This window comes from Lycium ferocissimum, unplaced genomic scaffold (assembly GCF_029784015.1).
Source record: "Lycium ferocissimum isolate CSIRO_LF1 unplaced genomic scaffold, AGI_CSIRO_Lferr_CH_V1 ctg7875, whole genome shotgun sequence".
Taxonomy (NCBI): domain Eukaryota; kingdom Viridiplantae; phylum Streptophyta; class Magnoliopsida; order Solanales; family Solanaceae; genus Lycium; species Lycium ferocissimum.
Window position 1 is genome coordinate 25,899 of NW_026726982.1, and position 6,000 is coordinate 31,898.

The window sequence follows — 6,000 nt, forward strand, 5'->3', positions numbered from 1 at the left end:
TTTTACAATCATCCTCTTTGAAGTGGCTTACACTTTACACTCACGTAGGTGATTTCTAAACGTGTTATCGCGTAGATACACTATTTGGTCAAACCAGCCAAACTTAGAAACTATTAAAAAAACTTAAGCTTTATTAACTCGCTAAAAAGTCTTAATGCTTTATCCTTGTTGAACATTGTCTCCATCACGAGAATGGATTGAGTTATTTGAAAAAATATAACTTTGTTTGATCTCCTTGAACCTAGCTCTTGGGATCTAAGAAAAGGTAATAATGATGACTTGTCCTAACCCTTAAACCCATTCCCTTAAATGATCTTTTAATGCCTCAATTTTATGATGAATGCTAAATAATGATACGCTTTCAAGATGTATAGGATAACGAAAGAAGGGAGAATTGAAGAATTTGCTAGGATCTTTGTTTCTACTACTACTCCTTCAAAGGTAAGAAAAATTTAATAAATTTCTTCTTTAATTATATAACTATGTTCTATAATTATATATTTATTGTCATTGTCAGTTGTGCCTTCTAGTCTCTGTGGGATCTTTAGGTTGTTTTTGCTTATTTCTTGTGAAGGTGAATACACAAAAAATACCATCAGGTTATTACACTCTGAGTCTTTTTTTGCAACCATGTCCACAATGTGATCAATGTTTATCTGTGTTTTTCTGCTAGTAAATGTTCTTATCTTTCGATTGTGCTGCTTCTCTATATTAGTTACAATGAGAAAATCAATGTTGCTGATTATGATGTTGTCTGGTCTTTTCATGCTTTATTCTTAATCTTAGATTGATTAGAATATTGTCTCTGTTAGTGTGATCAGTTAAAACTAGGATATATTTGGATCCAATTTAGCTTTTTGTATTGTCTTTTTGCATTGCTACAAAGGTTTAACTGCTATCAGGTTCCTTATTTTGATTTCATCTTCTCGAACTCGTGAACCTAAGTATTTGCAGTCTGGAAATGTCTTAACAGCTGGCCTAAACAGACAAAAAAATGAACAACAATTCAAAAGTGGTGAATTTTCTTGATAATAACTGATAAAAAAGGAAAATGGGGAATCGATCTTGGTTAAACAAAATTGTCATGTAATGTACCAATTTCATGTAAAATGGGGAATTGATCAGGCAATGGTTTAACACAAAATTTTCATGTAAACTAAGTTGTAAACTTCTTTTTAGGGACCATGTACTATCTAAGTTTTGTTGGGTTGGGGACGAAGAAATTTCTTAAGCTTGCCCTTGAGAGTTGGAGAAGGCAGGATTAAAAAAACTTGGGATAACAGTTGGAGTTATCCAGATATAACAGGATCTACGTTATCAACACTGCTGAGTTGAAAAAAAGAAGAGAAGGATTTAGCTAAATACAAGTTAGGTAGAAGCCAAACATGGTTCTATAGGTCAGCTTGCCTCATGTCCTAAATGATAAACCAAACAGGAAATATTAGGAGAAAGGCAGCTCTAATAGTTGGCACTACAAGGAGTACAATGAAGCTTTGATTTGTTTTTGGGTCTCTATCTCAGGTACCTAACATGCAAAAAATCATTTTCTTCACAGACTCATAGTGCTAGTCATTATCCACTCCATTATCCCCACATAATCACTATAAAAGATAGATATCACAACAACTTAGTTGTCTTTCTCTTTTCGACTAATTTAAATTCTTGCTATTATTGTTATTGTTTCTATCGTTGTTGTTGCTTTCTGTTTATGTGATTTTCACCACTGTTATTCTGCATCATTATTTTGTTGTTTTATTTATTTGAGTTAATTATATAGAGATGAAAAAAAGATACAATGTTATAATGTTTCTTGAGTTTGGTGCTTTTCTGGAGTTCGTATTTGGATATAAATATAGTAATGTCTTGTACGCTTTGAGACTTTGAAATGATGTGATATATTGAGAATAACTTTTAGATTGCTGTTGAAGTTGCCTGATTAGTTTCTTATGGTATTTGGAAAACCTTTGTTTTCTTGCATATTAATTGTCTGAATATAGAATTATTCTTCTGTTATGTCGTTTTCTATTGTCTTTTAATTTATTTTATTTTATTTTAAATTCTTTTTGTAGCCAAGTGATGCGATGAGCGGGCCCGTTTGACCCATGGACGTATGGAGAACATTTGGTGGCAGTAATCATAATAGCAACCAATGAAGTTCGGTGCAATGTATTAGACAATTAAGTATGGTAGTTGATTTATTGGATGTAGTAGATCCTTTATGATTAATGGTTGGAGTGGATGTGTTTAATGTTAGTTTTTTAGACTAATGATAATACTAATTTTAGACTAGATGTGTTTAATGTTAGTGTTTGAGACTAATGGTAACTTAATTTATGTTACTGTCAATATGGTTTAGTAGTATATCGACGTCACTTGATTTTAGTAAGCAATTTGAATAATAAATTGATGCTTCATTATATTACTATATTAGAAATATCAGATCAAGGTATCAACAATAGCATTACTACCAACATCTAGATATTTCAAACTTGCAGAGGTTGAAACCCCCCGCTAAATAAGTGAATTGCGGGGGTTTTAACTCGTGAAACATTTTTAAATAAGAAATATTAAATAGTCAATTTTACGAATTACGGAGGTCAAAACCGCCGTTAAATACATTAAACAACCGTCGTAATTTTATAGCAGTGGTCGATCAAAAAACCTCCGCAAATTGTTTGTGGCGAATAGAATTTGGGGGTTTTGAGTACCGCGGTAACTACAAATAGTGGGGGTTAATGACCACCACAATACATGAATTTGACCACAGCAAAAACAACGCTTTTTTACAGTGGGTTTTTCCCAAGATTGACAGTGTGAGCAAAGTTAAGTCGTTAAGACATAATATGCCAGTTATGAATACGTTAGCACCCCGTTCATGTAAGTAATTCAGTTTCCATTGCAAGGAAGATTGCTCATAAGTGAGTTGAATGCGTTGTCAGTGATGTAAAGTACACAAAATCGCGGAAGATGAGGAGAGCTAGTTGGATCCCAACAAGAGAGTCCGCAAGTACAAGACCTTCACCTTTGGTCTAAGGAATAGATGTGTAAATTCAGTAGGTCCAGTTGGACATTTTGAAACCTGAAGGGTTAGCATGAGATATGAAAAAACTTCAATTCAGTAATGAGGGCAAAATGATATGGTCTCCATAAGAAGTGTGCCTCCGTGTACAAGAAGCGCAAAGTGAGTAGAATGATCGCGATCGACTTGTGTGTAGATAAGTTATTATTAATTAAGCGATCACAGAAAAGCTATAAGATCATGTCCAGTAATGTGTCACAAGGGTAGTGCCATTGCACGAGACTCTAGTCTTTAGGGTGCTTGTCAAAGACTTAGCGTTTAACAATACTATGAGTATTTCAAGAAGTGTCTCAGAAAAATATCCAGTATGTAGAATTTATCTCATGTTGAGGTAGACAAGAGAATCATGGTGAGAGAAGTTCATCGGTTAGAAAACCTAGGAGTTCAACTTTTGGACCCCGAAGATGGTAGAATTATTGTACAGAATAGAGCCAAATCCCCTTAGTAGCTGAGCAAAATAGAAAAACAGTTTCATGATCCCTATCTATTGCAACCAAAGAAAGGGATTCATAGACATAAATCCATGGCTTTCAAACAAGGGGGAGTATTCTAAGGTATTAAGGAAAAATTATGCGTCCTAGATGTAGCTAGACACAAAGAGGATTATGGAAGAGGCGCATAGTTTCAAATATTCTACCTATCCAAGCTCTACAAAAATGTATCATGATCTTAAGGAGGTTTATTGGTGGAATGAAATGAATAAAAATGTTGCCGATTTCGTGGCTAAGTGTCCAAATTGGCAACAAGTGAAAGCTGATTCAACAAAAGACTACGCCAAGTTGTATGTTCAGGAAATCTTCAGGTTGCATGGAACTCCAATGTCAATTGTTTTGAATCAAGGTGTCCATTTCACAAAAAACTTTTTGAAGTCTTTTAAAAAAGGATTAGGTACCAAGGTAAATTTCAGCAACGCTTTTCATACTCAGACGGATGGTCAGGCAGAGCCACTATCCAGATGCTCGAAGATATATTGGGAGCATGTGTCCTAGATTTTTAAGGTAAGCTTAGTCATTTTGATGATTGGGTGTTTCTGGAAGTTTTTCCTAGGAAAGGCGTCACACGATTTGGAAAGAAAGGGAAGCTTTGTCCTAGATATATATTGGACAATACAAGATCTTGTGAAGGACTGGTCAAGTGGCTTATGAGCAAGAGTTACCACCAGAGTTGGTTGTTGTACACCTAGTGTTTCATGTGTCTATGTTAAAGAAATTCATGGGGGTCTGTCTCTAGTTGTCCTTATAGAAATCATTGGGGTTAAATGTCACGCCCCAAAACCCACCGTAGATGTGATCGACATCTGACGTCATGAACAACATCGGAAGAACTAAAAGATGCAATAACAACACATGAACCCGCCAGGTTCAATATTCACCTCCAACAGTTTATAAAATAAATACAATCAAATCATGATATATGAATTAAATCAGCGGAAGTCTTTAATATTATAAGACTTAATCAAAACGTGACGAACGCATAAGAGTTAAACAAAACTCAACAACTACCCACAAGAATGTATACTATGGAGCTTCTAAGATAAAAGAGTAACTGTCGGACACATCGGGACGCAGCTCGAAAAAAAACTAGAATAGTAAATAACTATGATAAGGGGTGTCCCACGAATGAACATGTGGGCTCACCAAGTCAGCAGCAACAACAAGTCCTTCCTAAGCGTTTTGAGTATCAAAAACCTGCTCTTCTCCATTACCTAACATACCATCAAAAATAATAATGGTATGCCTAAGTACTTTGTACTCAGTGAGTGCCTCGGGGACAACAAGTAATATGAAAATATAGTACAATAATACTTAAAGAAATCAGTTCCTAGGATAGTATGAAACAACGCGAAATCACGTATTCAGCTTGTGTATGTCAATAATAAATTATCAAAACTGATTATAAAGTCTTTTGTCAAGTTACAACTTTCCAATATGCTTTTTAAATTGATCATGATTATTAACAATAGTTCCATAAAAGGATAAGGATATCACACTTGCCAATACAGGCCCAAGAATCAATAACATCGAAGGGATGACCTTAGAGGTTCCCTAAACGCAGCGAACCACACCGGAATATGTAATTCTCAATGGCTATCCTTCCTCCCGAATGGCTAGGCATAAATCGTACCCCAGGTGGCGAACTTGGCAGTGGCCTCTCTTCCTCCTGAATGGCTAAGCAATTGCCACACTAGGATCCATAGTGACTACCCTTCCTCTCGAGTAGCTAGGCCAAACACAACAACATAGTTCATAGCATAGAAGCTGAATAACAATTCACCTCAAGGTAGTCACATCAACAATCAACATTAAGGTTCATTATGCTATTACAAAGATACATAATTTCATAGATAATCTTGAAAACGTTTCTACTTCTTTAAACAAGATTCCATTGTCATACTTCATTATAAAGCATCGGTGACAACAATTAACCATCATTATTGATCATCTCTTATGGAAGAAAACGATTATGATTTCATAGGAAATTTTCCCAAATTCCCAACTTATTTACACGAAACTAGCTTAGAAGTCGGACATTCACACATAAGGTTTCGAATAGACGATATCGCAAAAAATTTAGACGAGATTGAGAACTCTTACGAACTTCACTATTTGAGTTGACTTCAAAACGACTGCTTATCAACCAAATTCATCCCGAATGGATTAATATAGCTAAAATATCAACTTAATACTGGTTTTCATACATTCACACCTAACTTGGATTTACGAGATGTTACATTAAAGATAGCCTAACTTACGAAGAGGTTCCAGTGGCTATTTTTTTAATCGTCAAGTTCGCAAGTTGATAAGGAGTTGCTTCAGTGAAAGTGCTATGGAGGAACTAGAAAGTCGAAGAGGCTACATGGGAAGTTAAAGAGGACATGAACTCCAAATAGATGAACTTATTGATGGACAAGAAGAAAATAT

The 6,000-nt window shown here is 35.1% G+C and overlaps 1 long non-coding RNA gene across 1 annotated transcript; it reads left to right on the forward strand.

Moving 5' to 3' along the window:
• Positions 1-357: 357 nt before the first annotated feature.
• Positions 358-2,361, forward strand: LOC132045763 (uncharacterized). The gene is made up of 2 exons (XR_009412523.1): positions 358-441; positions 2,070-2,361. It is a non-coding gene; the product is annotated as an uncharacterized LOC132045763 (long non-coding RNA).
• The last annotated feature ends 3,639 nt before the right edge of the window (positions 2,362-6,000 follow it).